Source organism: Panthera onca, chromosome A3 (genome assembly GCF_046562875.1).
Source record: "Panthera onca isolate mPanOnc1 chromosome A3, mPanOnc1 haplotype 2, whole genome shotgun sequence".
NCBI classification, from domain to species: domain Eukaryota; kingdom Metazoa; phylum Chordata; class Mammalia; order Carnivora; family Felidae; genus Panthera; species Panthera onca.
In genome coordinates this window covers 70,769,445-70,784,652 of record NC_138341.1, presented here as the reverse complement: position 1 = coordinate 70,784,652, position 15,208 = coordinate 70,769,445, and the positions used below count along the sequence as shown (strand labels likewise).

Here is a 15,208-nt window from a genome sequence, read left to right as displayed (position 1 = left end):
GTGCGAGGCAGGAGCCAGTGGAAAGATGGAAACAAGCCTTGTCACTGTGACAATAATGGGGAGAGAGAAAAGCAGGAGAAACATGCTAGCACCACACTGCTTGATGCCTGAGTCATGGTTCCTGGCAGCAGCCCTCCTACCTGTAAATGACAAGAGGATGTGTTTCTCAGGTTGTAATTATGACACCTTCAGCCTGCTGTTTGGTTTTGCCTTTAGTTTCTGGTTTTAAAATAATTACTTTAAAAAATAATCCAACCTCTGCTTAAAGAGGAGGAGGAGGAGGAGGAGGGGAGTAACTCCTCATTAAATGTTTCTATTTTATCTTTCTCCATGCCTAGGTATTGGGCTGGTAGCAAAATTCTTTTGTTTTTATTTATCACTGTGAATCAGCTAGGGAATTCAATTAAAAATTAATGTTAGACACAGGTAAATTGCACTTCCAAATTCTTCTATTGCTATTTACTAACATTACCAGGAGAAGGACCAACATGATAATTTGCAAGTCTGGCGCAAACTGAAAATGTGGGGCTCTTGTTCAAAATGAAGAATTTTAGGACAGTTACAGCAGACCATGAATTCAAGCACAGGTCCTTCTAAGCCTAGGGCCATGGGTAACTATGCAAACTGCATGCTGCTGAAGCCATCCCCGATGTGAAGAATTAAGTTTTGTGCTTATTTATTAAGTTTCATTTAGCTCTGTATTTGGAAATATGCAGACAAGGCTGGAAGCAAAATACTTCATTTATTCCCTTAAGAGGAACCGTTGGGTCACCTTCCCCATCCTTTGGCACTTAATGGCAAGGCCTCTGGAGTATCAGAGGAGTTGTCTCAGAGCTGTCCTACCTGCCAGGCCTGGTGGCAATCAGGACTTGGACTTGGTGACAGAGTAATAATCCTCCTAACAGCCATGAGGCTGAGCTACCTGCCAAGCCATGTAACTCCTCCCTCTTTAACGTCTCCTCACATGCCTGACAAGTCTTCAGAATGCCTTTATGAATAGCTACTGGCCTTTTCTGTACAAGCAAGGTGATGTTTATAGAGTCCTAAGGAAAGACACACTTCCTTATATTGTAAGTATTGGAAACACCCTTCCCTAATTAAAAAGTACTTTGGCTAAATAATGTGAAGCCAGACTTTGAGCTTCAAGATGTTGGTTTTTCAAAAATGAACATGAACAACAGAAGAAAGGCATTTTATAAATTATTTTAATTTCTGTGGAGAAATAAAACAGTCACATGCTAATTAATTACATTTATCTGTTTTGTTTAGATTATTATTTAAATCTGTCCTTGTGGGTTTTTTTTAAGTTTATTTATTTATTTTGAGAGAGAGAGAGGAGAGAGAGAGAGAGAGAGAGAGAAAGAGATCTCATGAATTGTGAGATCATGACCTGAGCCAAAACCAAGAGACAGACACTTAACTGGTTCAGCCATCCAGGTGCCCCTGTCCTTGTGTATTTATAAGTGCTAGAATGTGTATATCTTGGTCTAGTGCATGTGTTCTGGATTCCCAGGTTGAGTTTTTATCCTCATTCCGTAAGTTACCAACTGTGTGAACTTGGGTAATCTATTAATGTTCTCTGGGCCTCAGCATTTATATCTGTAAAATAAGCTAGTAATAGAGATACTTTACAACACAAATAGATTTAATGCATTTGAGTAATTTAAAGCAATGACTATTACACAGTAAGTCCTCAGTTGTGGTAATAATAAATAATAATAATATCACTATTATATTGTCACTATTATTGTTTTCTTCCTTTCACTGTGCTTAAAATTTCAAAGAAAATATACTATATCTATGGCTTAGGGCCTTGAATGTACAGCTATTCACTAAATGTATATTGAATGGGTGTACTTGTTTAGAGTTTGTTGGATTGTGTGTGTGTGTGTGTGTGTGTGTGTGGTAGATGAAATATCTCTTGATATTGAATTAAGCCAAAGAGTTAAAGAAAAAGAACTCCATTAACTTTTAATGCTTACATTCACTAGAAGTGTTAGGAAATAAGAAAGCTTCATCCCTTTGTTGTCATATTTGGCAGCCTGGAATCCGGTAAGTCATACAGTTGGAGAACTTGGGTAACTCAGTTATCTGGCTAATTATTTGGACAGATTTTTTGATCAGTTCCCTTGAAAATAAATTTAATATTGTGTAGAGCCTGGGAGAGCAAAATGACCTAAGGCTAGCAGTCAATAACTTCCAAATGCAAAGAAAACAGTTGGTTCAGGAATTGAGGGATTCAAGAATTAATGAGTAATTATAAGAAAACATAGGCCTTGTCTGCAAAAAGATCCAACCTTGAAGAGCTGCTGGAAACACCCTACAGAGACTCATCTGCCATTTTCCTAACTCACACCAAGGACATTCTATTATCTACAAAATAAACTTTAGTATATGTAGCTGTCTCCCCTTCTGTTCCATATCTAGCTTTATATCATAGCTCTAGGCAAATGAATCAACAAGGTTTAAGTCATCTAGTAGAAACAGTTAGCCTCTATAGCTTTCACATTGATTGTACCCATTTATGACAGACCAGGATAAATACCTCAATGTAAATAATTTTCAATGTGAAAAACATACATTTGAAGAAATATAAATTACCTTTTAAGAATATAATTACATTTACAACACAGTAAAAATGAACACAAATTATGTAAATACATTGTTCAAAGAATGTTTTAAAATAGTTCACTTTAAATCTAATCTAGCTCAACTGGCAAGTTTAGGAAGAAGTATAATAAAATACACCTAATACACTGAAAGAAAAAATTTGGACTGTGACTTTATTTTAAGGAAAAAAGATCATTTCCAAGAAATGCTTATCACATAATAGGATAGCTTGCAGGTATAATTAAGTACTAAATAGTTAATGTGATTTTAAGTAAGAATTATGAACAGAAAATGTATTCAGCATTGGTGTAACATGAAAAGGATTAAATTCATTTATACTGATACTGATTTAACACATCTTACGCAATACTTACAAAATTTCAAGCTATCTGAATGAAAAAAAAATGAAAAAAGCATACAGACATTGAGCATTTGGAATTTTATAAATATTTGATTAAATATTTCACTAAAAAGTCATGGGTTTAGAGTAAAAAAAACCAGAGATTACTTAATTAAATATAACATTACTCACCAGAATACACTATTATAATAGTTGTAAACTTTAATTTTATGAGAAGGCCAAGGAGAAGGCAAAGTTTTTCATATTACAAGGAAAGATGGCTTTACCTGTATTTTATTTTCCATATCTTGTTAATGTAAGTCCATTGGAATATCTTTAAATACAAGATTGAATTTATAAAATTTAGCTCTCCTTCAGTATTTTTGGGGTATTCTTGAAGAAGCTTTCTCCACAAAATAAAAAGTATATTAGAAAATTAAATTTCAGTCCCTGCTTTTGTTAATTTATTTATCCCCTTCCTTTCTTTTCCTTGGGAAGCCATTATGATGCTTGAAAATCTGTTTTTCAGTATTTGTCTTAAACATTACAAAGCTATTTTTTTTAATAAAAAATATTCTAAGAAATGTGATAGGAAATGTTTTATCTTTAGAACTCGAACTGTAGTATCTCATTTGTTGTGATCTTTTTTCTTTCCTCAATGACTGCATCAAAAAAGGTAATGGACAAGTAACACATGATAACTTATTCATCCATGATATAAAAATTGAAATAATAATACACATTTTCCCAAGCAATGATAAGATTATTTACTAAATCCTTCTTTACATTGCATTTTAATAATGCAATAACAGACAGTGCTAACTTAATTGTTTTCTTTTATCATCCTTAGCTTACTTATTTATCAGGCTAACTCTTTACTCATTGATTGCTATGAATTAGTCATTGAGCGGTATGATTGTATTTAACCATTATTGTAGTAACAAGGAAACTATTGTGATTACTCCTATATTTGAAGGTGTCTTTGGGTCAAAATCTTCTAAAATGAATGGCCTACTTTCCTATGATCAAGTGTTCTTAAAAGGTGCTTGTCCCACTATAGCAAGTTATTACCAATTGAATCTTATGCCACATTAACTTGCTTAATTTGAGGAAACAGTACTTGCAGGTTCCTTGGAGCTAGTCAACCAACTGCTAGAAGGAATGTTATGTCTGTGTGCTTGTTCTAGTCAATCTTCCTATGAAAAGGTTATGTTAGTTAGGCTTCCGCTTAGTGGGTTACAGTCAAGGATAATTTATAGCAATGCATCTGTAAGTATCTTTTCAGTCAAGATTATTCCAATATGGTCTGTTTCTCAAGATCTTGCTCACAGATGCTCCCAATCAGTTTTAATTTGACTGCTCTGAGATAACTGATGAATCATAATGAAACTTACTTTTGTACATATATGTTTCCTCTCTATTTATCTTTCTTCAACCTGCTCAATAACCTGGACCTACTTTATATTACTTTGGCATAAAATATAAGCTAAGCAGTAGATTAGGTTGTGAAATACTACATCTCATAGTCATATTCTGAGTATACTGTTTACAATTTGTTGCTAAAAGAAAAGGTTGCAAATGACCATGATCCTATACCTATATTTTTAAAGAAACACATATTACACAGTGTGCTATATATTAAGTATGTAACATGCAAAGTATTATGTGTTATAAGGGCATTTAAAATATGAGTGAAATACTTCTCTGAGCACTGAAATGGTCTCTTTTATATTTTCCATTTCCTCTAGCTTCCAAATATGAATATTATTTCTAATTAGGAGCCAAGCATTGTTTGAAAAGAGAATCATTTTGACTATTTTGTAAGTCAACATTGGTGGGAAACTAGTCTCCAAATACATTTAAAATATACAAACCATAATACAAACATATGTTGTAGTATAAACCTAGATTGTCCTAAAAAATGGTGGGATTGGTTCCCATTATATCTTACCAAAGCCGTTACTTTTATTTGCCTTTCATTGCATATTTTAAATTGGTAGAGTAGAAAAAAACACTGTAGAAAAATTAGAATGTATGGATGATGAACAAAAATAAGACATGAAAAATTACCCACAATCTGTATAGCAGGAACAATAAACGTTTTGAGGGATATTTTTTACAGAAATACTGCAGAGAAGCCATTTTGTTATGGTGGTTGTCAATTTTGCAGGTGACACTCAAAAAATAGGAGACACCAATTATTTCTTTACTGCTTACTGTTTGAACTAAGTTTCCTCCATTGAACAGTTTAAAGAATTGGCTGATTACCCAAATATTATTTTTGACAGTGTGAAGCTTCTATTTTGATTTATTGGACTGAATCTTCAAATAAAATAATTTAATTTATAAATGTATTATTAAGATACTTCAAGAATCTCATCACCTATACTGTCACTTTCAGAATTCTATGTGGTTATTATTTCTATTTTATTACTTTTTAATATTATTGTAACCAATATCATGTTCTACCTCCATTTTGATCTATTTCAACACTATGAGGTGAATATGTATGTATTCCAAGGGGATTTTCATAACTTATTAAATCATTTATTTTTTATTTTCTTTTACTGGACACCTTCATAATGCATGAAAAATCAGTAATACCAATTTTAAGTCATGCCATTATAGTATATTAGTTCTATAATATTTGGATTTTAATTTTCACATGGATTCTTTGGGTTTTCTAGTAGTGAACATTTATTTACACTGGAAATTTTTTGATTTCCAAAATAGGTTGATATTTTCCATGTATCTGACAATTTAATGAGTGCCTATATTCACAGGCTGCCTATATTGTTTGTATGCAAAATTTTTAAAAAGGGAATTGATAATTCTTACCCTCAATCCTATTTCCAAAGGAATTTTAACTGTAATAATCATCCATAGAAAAAGGCAATTGACTTTGAAATTTAATTTATTTCAGTAGTACTATGCACAAAATATTTTCAGTCTAATTTTACAGATGTCCTGGGAAGGGTGATGGGAGGGTGAAGAATTCTCACAACTATACAAGTGATGCATTCAAAGAACAAATAACAACAAACAAATAATCCAATATTAAGTGGAATAAAAATAATGGTAATTTAAATACTGTTAGGATTTCTTACTTTACCTTTGGGGAAACTGTTTTCATAATGCACTTCTTATCCATCTTGCTCTTTGCTCCCATTGGTAACAAATGAAAGAAATGGATAAGAGTTCTGAGCATACTGAACATTTCAATCCTTAAATTCTTTGATGGCCCCATTCACTACCCCCACCCCCAATTTAAAGAGCCTTTCCCAGCTGACTTATACACCACATGTTAGCCAGTTCTATGTTGAAGAAATTGTAATCCTCATGGGCATAATCCTTATGGGTAAAGTAAAAACATTTTAAATCACATACCCTAGAGAAAAGATGCTTGTGTGGAAAATCTGCTGTTCTTGTATTCCTTTGAGGAGAGTATATTATATGGGACTCAGCCCCTGCTCTGATCACAGCTGACTGGGTTACCAGTTGGCATCTGCCTCCAAAGCTAAATCTGGTCAGTAGCTTATGAAGTGACATTATTTGAAATTTCTACTCAACAGCATATGAATAAGTAGTGAATCCACTAGGTTCTCTTTCTAGGGGATTTTGAATACGTAACCTACATAGAGACAACGGTTGGTAAAGGAGTAGCACAAGGCCGAAGGACACAGAGAACAGAAGCCATGAGGGAAGAGAGGAAACGCTACGAAGAAGCAGAAGACATGAAGAAGTAGAAGCTACAACCAAGCTGAAGCAAGTCAGTATAGAGAACAGGAATAGCTGGAGTACCAGAAAAAAAGACAGATGATAATGAAGTCACCATGATGGCACAACATTGAGAAGGGAGCCTTAGTGGCAGCAGATGAAAACATGACAAAATACCTGGGCCAATGGAGTCACACTGCATGTTGAACAATCTTCTAGTTCTTCATTGTAAGCTCCATAAAACCTGTCATGTTGTGACTGAAATTATTTCCTGTTTATATCTGCTCTTAGTGTGTTCTTATAATAAACTTTCATAAACTAATGTAACCTGAATATATGTCTATTTCTTAACTACTAAAAAATTAATGGACTCAGAGGTACAATATAAATAAACATAAAATACTGTAGAAAAAATATTATTGTTCTAACGTATTGACCAGTCATGGTTTTCAGGGATTGTTTTTAATGGATAAGAATAGTGAACAATGCTAAATAAATTCTTAGAAGCATTCAAAAGTGTATTTTCTTAGCTAAAATAAAACAGATGAGAAATAACAAGTGTTGGTAAAGATATGGAGAAAAAGGAACACTCGTGTACTGTTGGTGGGAATGCAAATTTGTACAACCATTGTGGAAAACAGTATGGAGGTACTTAAATAATTAAATATAGAAATACCATAATGTCCAATAATTCCACTACTGGGTATTTACCCAAAGAAAACACTTACTTGAAAAGATATATGCATCCCCACATTCAAGGCAGCATTATTTACAGTAAGTAAGATCATGGAAACAACTCAAGTGTCCATCCAGAGATGAATGGACAAAGACGATGTGGTGTGTGTGTGTGTGTGTGTGTGTGTGTGTGTATGTGTGTATTACACATATACATAATATTCCATTATATATACATATATACATACATTATATACATATATACATACATTATATACATATATATACATATATATATATAAAATGGAATATCATGAAGCAATAAAAAAGGATGAGATCAGCCATTTGTGACAACATGGATGGACCTAAACAAGGTGTTATGCTAAATGAAATCAGTGAGACAGAGAAAAACAAATACCATATGATCTCACTTATATGTGAAATACACACACACACACACACACACACACACACACAAATAAATAAATAAACAAACAAAAAAGCAGAATTAGACCTATAAATACAGAAAACAAAGTCATGCTTTCCAGAGGGGAGGGAGGGGTTGCCATTTAAAAAATTTAGAAGGTGGGGGTGGGGGATGGGCAAAATGGTGAAGTGGGAGAAACAGGTTTCCAGTTTGGATCGAGAAAGTTATAGGAATAAAAGTCACAGCATAAAGAACACAGTCAACGAGGTTGTAATAAATAGCCTTGAATGGTGACAGACGGTAGCTTACTTGTGGTAAGTAGAGCATAATGTACAAAATTGTTGGACCACTATATTGTACACTTGAAACGAATGTAACATTGTGTGTCAATTATACTCAACTTAAAAAAAAATTAGCTTTTAATTCTTTTTCAATTTTTTAAGAAGTATATTCTTTTAAGTGGATTAGAAAAAAAACACTTTTCCTGGTAACAGTTTCCATTTGGCTTAACAATTTTTTTGTACATAGTGATGTAATTCAATATAAAAGGTATTTGAATAATTATAACTTCTGAGTTAGAGGGAAGTAAATTCATGAGTTTTGCTGTTGTTAAAATATTCTAAAACTCTAGTTTAAAAGCAAATTATTGAGTTTATAGACATCAGTGAAAATTACTAAATTTTATATTTTATGTTTTGCTGAGTCTTTACATAGTAGACCATAATCTTCAGGGAAACCAACTTACTAAATGTGAACCCTAGCATGTCTTTGAAACTTAGACTATGAAATCTTTACATTTTATTTTTGCAATTTGTCTCAATTAAAAAAAAACAATCAGCATTTTTAAATTATGCAAACATTTTCATATAGCCAAACTATTTTCTCAGGAAACACTGCCAATTCCATAAGATAGTAAAATATATATAAATAATTAAACAAATAACAAAACACCTATTTTTCAAGACTAAAACTTTTTAAAACTATCAATCTAAGTTTTCCAAGATTTAAAAAACATTCATATTCTGCATCATAAACCATGGTGTTTAAGAATGTATATAATCCTATAAATGGAAGCTAAGTTGGAATGCTTATATTAATCATACATATCTGACCCATAGTTAGGTAGACAAAGTCTTCATCTTTTAATTATACATCTATTTGAGCAGGTAGCAGATACCTAATTTCTCTCTAGGGACTATATGAGGGACTGAAATCCATGATCATAAGATATGTTTTCATATCCTCTGATAGATAATCAATTGATAGGATATAAATTATTAGTGGCTTTCTTTTGAATAAAATCAGGAATACAAAACTTGTACAAAATTTTCTAATCTATGTTTGTGCACACTAGTAAAATGAGTGTGGTGGCATGGCACTTTAGATCATCCTTGAACATTAAGGCTGTCCTAAAAACTGCAGATTGTTTTAAATAGAAGTCAATGAGTTCATTTTAGTCTTTTTTGATATTTTAGGAGTTAGTTCTCTATGATACCTAAATCAGGGCATATAAGTAAAAAGACCAAATACTCCAAATACAGAAAATTATTATTGTTTTCTTTAAAATGAATGAAATTCTAATCATCTATCTCACAATGAGATAAACTAAGTGAAAAAAATTAATAAAAGTCTTATTAATGACAAGAGATATCTGATTTAAATTTCTATCCTTGATTTTCTGGGTCAATGATAAATATGGGACAGTTATATCCCTACCAAAAGAAATACATATGGGAATGCAAACTGGTGCAACCACTCTGGAAAACAGTATGGAGTTTCCTCAAAAAACTAAAAATAAAACTACCCTACGACCCAGCAATTGCACTACTAGGTATTTATCCAAGGGATACAGGGATGCTGTTTCGAAGGGGCACATGAACCCCAATGTTTATAGCAGCACTATCAACAATAGCCAAAGTATGGAAAGAGCCCAAATGTCCATCGATGGATGAATGGATAAAGAAGATGTGGTATACATATATATATGCAATGAAGTATTACTCGGCAATCAAAAAGAATGAAATCTTGCCATTTGCAACTACGTGGATGGAACTGGAGGGTATTATGCTAAGTGAAATGAGTCAGTCAAAGAAAGATAAAAATCTTATGATTTCAATTATATGAGTTCTTTAAGAGACAAAACAGATGAACATAAGGGAAGAGAAACAAAAATAATATAAAAACAGGGAGGGGGACAAAACAGAAGAGACTCATAAATATGGAGAACAAACTGAGGGTTACAGGAGGGGTTGTGGGAAGGGGGGATGGGCTAAATGGGTAAGGAGCATTAAGGAATCTACTCCTGAAATCATTGTTGCACCATGTGCTAACTAACTTGGATATAAATTTAAAAAAAGAAAGAAAGAAAGAAAGAAAGAAAGAAAGAAAGAAAGAAAGACATAAATAAATAAATAAATGGAAAAGAAAACAGACACTGAAAACTGTGAAGGAAGTGGTGGATATTCAGAAACCAAATTTTTCTAATAACACGACAAACAAAAACATCTGAATGACAGGCTGTGGTCATTTGGTGATATTTGGTTGCATATAAGAAAAATTCCTTTTCGCAGAAACCTAGGGAATATCAAGTTTGAATGTTTCTTCTGAAACTTCCTAGGCCTTTCTGAGAATATCTATCTAAGCCATTGTGATAATGCCAACTTTAAACCATGAAAGAGAATTTGATGAATTCGGTCCACACTAATCAGAAATTCTGCGTCACTTTGAATACAGCCTTTCACAGCAGAATCAGAAAATGCTTCAGCCAATCAATTAATAATTGAGTTGATTTCAAGAGGAATTCTTAACCTGCACACATTTAAAACACTGCAGCATTTTGTATTTGTACAAAAGCAATGAACAGACTAATTGTTCACAAAAATGGACCCAAATCTTCTACTTATCAGACGCTCACACTAAGATTTGTCTAATCTATGTAGCCATTTAAATGTGCAAGGAAAAACTATACTCTTGTTTATAATTCTCGTAAATGTAAAATGTGGACAATCCAACTGGGCGTACCTTTAAATTTCATTCCAATTCTGATATTATTCTAAAGACTCATTATCATGTGCCAATTCCCTTTGCCTATTTTGGCTATTTGTTTTTTTAATCAGAAATCTAATGCTAGAATTTTGCCTAAAACAATCATATAAAAATTGTCTTTTATTTTCTTTTCCTTCATATCTACTTTCAGTTAAAAAAAAACAAAAATAACTAATAACAATAACTAAAAAACAAAAAAACAAAAAACTCTTGAGTTCTGTATTTATATAATCATCTCCCTTTATTCCTTGAGCAGCTCCTGTCCTAGGCGGATGGACAGCACCAGTGGCTAGAAGCAAGGACTCACACAACTCTACCAATCAGGCAACTATTGTGTGGGGACTGAGGCACATGATTCCCTTTCTCAGTTGTCTGCTCTTTAGGCATCAGGCAGCTGCTCTGAACTGAACACTCATTTTGTACTCACAAGAGCCAGCCCCCAGAAATTTCCTCTTATCTTTTTAAGTAGCTTGCCAAATGGCAGCCTGATCAAAGCAATCTAATATAGCTTAAGTCCACTGGTTGACATTTTGCATTCTTTTATTGCTTTCCATTTTTACCACATAAAAAAAAAAAACGGGTGATAACTAATATCCAGTTGATCTTTTCATTCTGGTAATAAAATGATAATACAAAGATCTTATTATCCACTCCAGACATCCATCACAGTACATTTTCCAATAACACTATTCAGAGTGTTTCTTCACTCTATCCGAGTGCAAAGTGAGGTTAAGTACTCGGCCTCACATTCTCTTTCCCTCTGGAATACTTTAGACACCGAACTGCAAATAAAAGGAATTGAACTTTAACCCCTGACACTTTGTCCACATTAATGTCATCTGTAATTTTGTTGTCTTTGCATTAGATAAACCATTTTCTGTGAGAAGTCAAAATTAGTTGGAAGGCCGGCCTACTAAAATATTTTTTTCAACCCAGAGAATTTTTATTTTTGTAAGAAAACAAGAAGAAACAGAACAGGAGAAACAATGTTGGTAGTGGAGAAGAAGAGTAAATCTTGGTAGGAAGAGACATCAAGTGGGCAGGAGAAGAGACACATAAACAAGGCACAAAGAAACCAAAATAATGCAAACAAGCAAAACAGACATCAGAGATCACAAGTTTATATTAAAATCAATGTTTTATATGGATGCAGAGGTGGTCCCATGCCTTCTGTGGGCAAGAAGGACATTCTGTCATTACATCATTGATTTGAAAAGATAAAAACAAGTAAACAAAAAATAAATAAAAGAAAGAAAGAAAAACTAACAAAAACAAAAGCACAAGAGGCTCCCTGCATCCACTATATATTTATTTATTTACGTGACAATTAGGATTCACCTAGAGTTGATAGGAACAAGTGTTGTTTTCAAATTTTCAATGAAATATTTTAAAGATTACAGCACTAATTATTTTTAAGGTTACTAAGATAAGAAAGTATAAAATTTGCGACAATTTAAAGATGCAGTATATCACTACAAAGGCCCAATTTTCAGAAAAAAAAAATATAGAGAAACACATAGCCTGATGAGTTTGCAAGTATTATAGGAAACTATTGGACACCAACTTTAAGACTGAGATTGTGTTGGTAACTCTATCCCAGAGTTAACCAAGATTTTAGGCTATGCACTTTGGCAAACAAGAAAAATACATAATAAGAATGATGGCCTGTATGGATCCTACTAATAATGCATTTTAGATAATTTCCTAAGGATGAGAAAATTTCCTTTATAATCCTCATAGTTTTTAAAAGACGTATTAAGTCCATTAATATGAAACTAAAGAAGAGACTGTCAAACACACCTTTTCAAGCAAATAATTCATGTGTCAGTCAGAAAGGACTATTCAGTCTGATTTGGATTTTCTTGGTAATAATTTCATAATGACTAGTTTGTACTAGTGTATTTTTCTACAATAATTATTTTTTGCAAAATAATCTAGAACATATCTTTTTAAAAATTAATCCAAATACTTTTCTTTCCCCTTCATGTTTTAGAAGAATGTGACTTTAAAGTCTCATCTACATTTTTGAAGTACTGTCCAGAGAAGAAATGATATGCATTAAAAGATGGTGGTTCCTTAAGCAACTTCCATACACGATTATTTTATGATGGCAGACTGTTGCTCTCAATACTGCAGTTGACTGAAAGGCAAGAGTATTCTGACTCTTCCTTTGTTTCTATCCTGGATACAGGAGAATGGAGAATGATAGATAATACACTTCTGTGCTCACCTTCCAGGCCATGAATCTACACAGACCGACCTTAATTTAATTCCAATTGCACACGACAAATATATTTTAGCAATGATATAAGCTAATGGCTGTCAGAGATCTGGGATTGGTTTGGGATTGTGTGCAGCGACATTTCATTTGTAATCTGAAAGATCAAAGCATATATTTTGACACTGATATGGCCACTATTCATAGAGACAGTTCTTTTTTTTAAAAGAAGTACCCTCTCCACACATGAAAATAAGCTTTTGATTTTCAAATGAAAACGGGCTCTCTTTCCATTTAAAAATTCTTGACAGTTTTTCCTATGAGGGTGAAAATGGTGGAAACAAAGAATCTGACAGAGATGGACTCTGGAATTCAAAGCTGCCCTTTCCCCAAGGGACCTGAACAAAAGGCGGTACCCTGGCCTGTCCACTGAAGTTTCTATTGCTGCATCTAAACTACTGATACAGAAATGGTTGAGAAAGAAACTCATTTGCCATCTCTTATAGTCCCACAGGTCTGAATACAAGCAGCTAGCTCTTCTTTCCCTTATCAAGCAACATCTGCTCTAAACTGGGGGGCAGGGATGAAGAAGGACGGAGTGACCAAAAGAAACAGCAGAGCAATTCTGAGGAAGTGTAGAGAAGTTTGAAAAGGTTTCCATCCAACCTTAATAATTTAGAGTTTAATATTAATTCTCAATGTAAGATAATCTTTTGTGTTATAGTTTGCATATTTGCTGCAGAAATTTTCTTAAAAGATATCACGTGAGGTATGTCATATTAATTTCATATATAGTTAATATTCTAAGTATGATATAATTTTTAGAGACGGTGGTGGCAGATGGCTGTGATTTAATAAATGTACATTCATCTCGGTTTCGGACAAACTTAGAGCTCACAGGGGATAAGTGTAATAAATCAATCTCTCAAACTACAAGTTATACTGAGATACAGATATTTTTATTTATATTTTTACTGGGTAGGAAATGCACTCCAGGTGGAAATCTCTGCTTATTTAATCACTGTGTGTTAGATTTGCATTATTTGATATGCAAATTCCTTCCTCTCCTAAAGTTGAGTAATAACATGAATTCTTGATGGAACTTGGGGTTCTTGCCACATCTGCCCACTATTCCCCAAGTAAAACAAAGGCAAAAGAAAATTAAAATGTTACCTGCTCATGGAATGTTCTTTCCAGTGACTGCTGTCAAGTTAAGGCATTTGCAGTCCTGTCCGAGGTGTGCAGTGAAAGCTCACAATCATTCATTTATTTCAAATAATGTATATGTAAGGCATACTCCTTAAAAAGGGAAAAATCTCACTAACCAGCAAAAACCTTTGTCCTCAAAGGTATTATTCTGTGGAATATCCAGAGGAAAAAAAAAAGACTAAGCTTAATATTAGAATCTCATAATACAAGCCAAATGAAGAGAAGTGTCTAACAAGGGTGATTAGACTACAACTATATTTTTCAAAAACAAAAACAAAAACAATTTGCAGAGCTAGAAAACAAGGAATTACATTTGATTTGGTTAATTCCCATACTCGAAATCCAAATACTAGAGTTCACAGAGTTCCATTTTATAAATTTAAAAATTCATGCTTTATTGTATGCTTAATATAAATAAACAAGAGTACATAAAACAGGAGTCTAGAAAGGAATATTTTCCTCACATTATTTTCTAAGACTCAGCAAGTATCAAGAACATCTATAACTCCACTAAGGCACAATCTGACTTTGGAAAAATATTTTGTGATTTCTGCTTTGTCTGCATCAGTGCCCAAGAACTGAAAGCAGACTGGACCATGGGGTTATACTCGCAAAATCTGTGCTCCTTCCCAGGAAGTGGGGGATGGGGTTTGAGAGGAGATGATGCACACTTAAAAAATCCCACTTGTATGAGAGCTTTGAGAGATTGTTTCAGGAACTGTTCTGTTTGAGATGATAGTTCATGGCTTGTGTGATAGTTTATTAATGTAATTTCTCATAAGTCATGATTCAGTTACCTTTTTATTGCTATGATAGGAAAGATTCACATTTATGTTACTTTAAAATGAATATTAAAATATTTGAAGACAAATCTGAGATGTAAGAAACATGGTGTTCAAAGTAGTATGTATCTCTCATTAGATAAAGCTCGTTTTGTAAGTTTAAGACCACCATTTTGTTCCTCAGA

The 15,208-nt window shown here is 33.2% G+C and overlaps 1 protein-coding gene across 20 annotated transcripts in view; it reads right to left on the bottom strand.

The window, feature by feature from the left end:
• The window catches only part of NRXN1 (neurexin 1), a 1,127,584-nt gene that overhangs the window by 594,766 nt on the left and 517,610 nt on the right, over window positions 1–15,208 (bottom strand). The gene's annotated exons all lie outside the window — the stretch shown is intronic.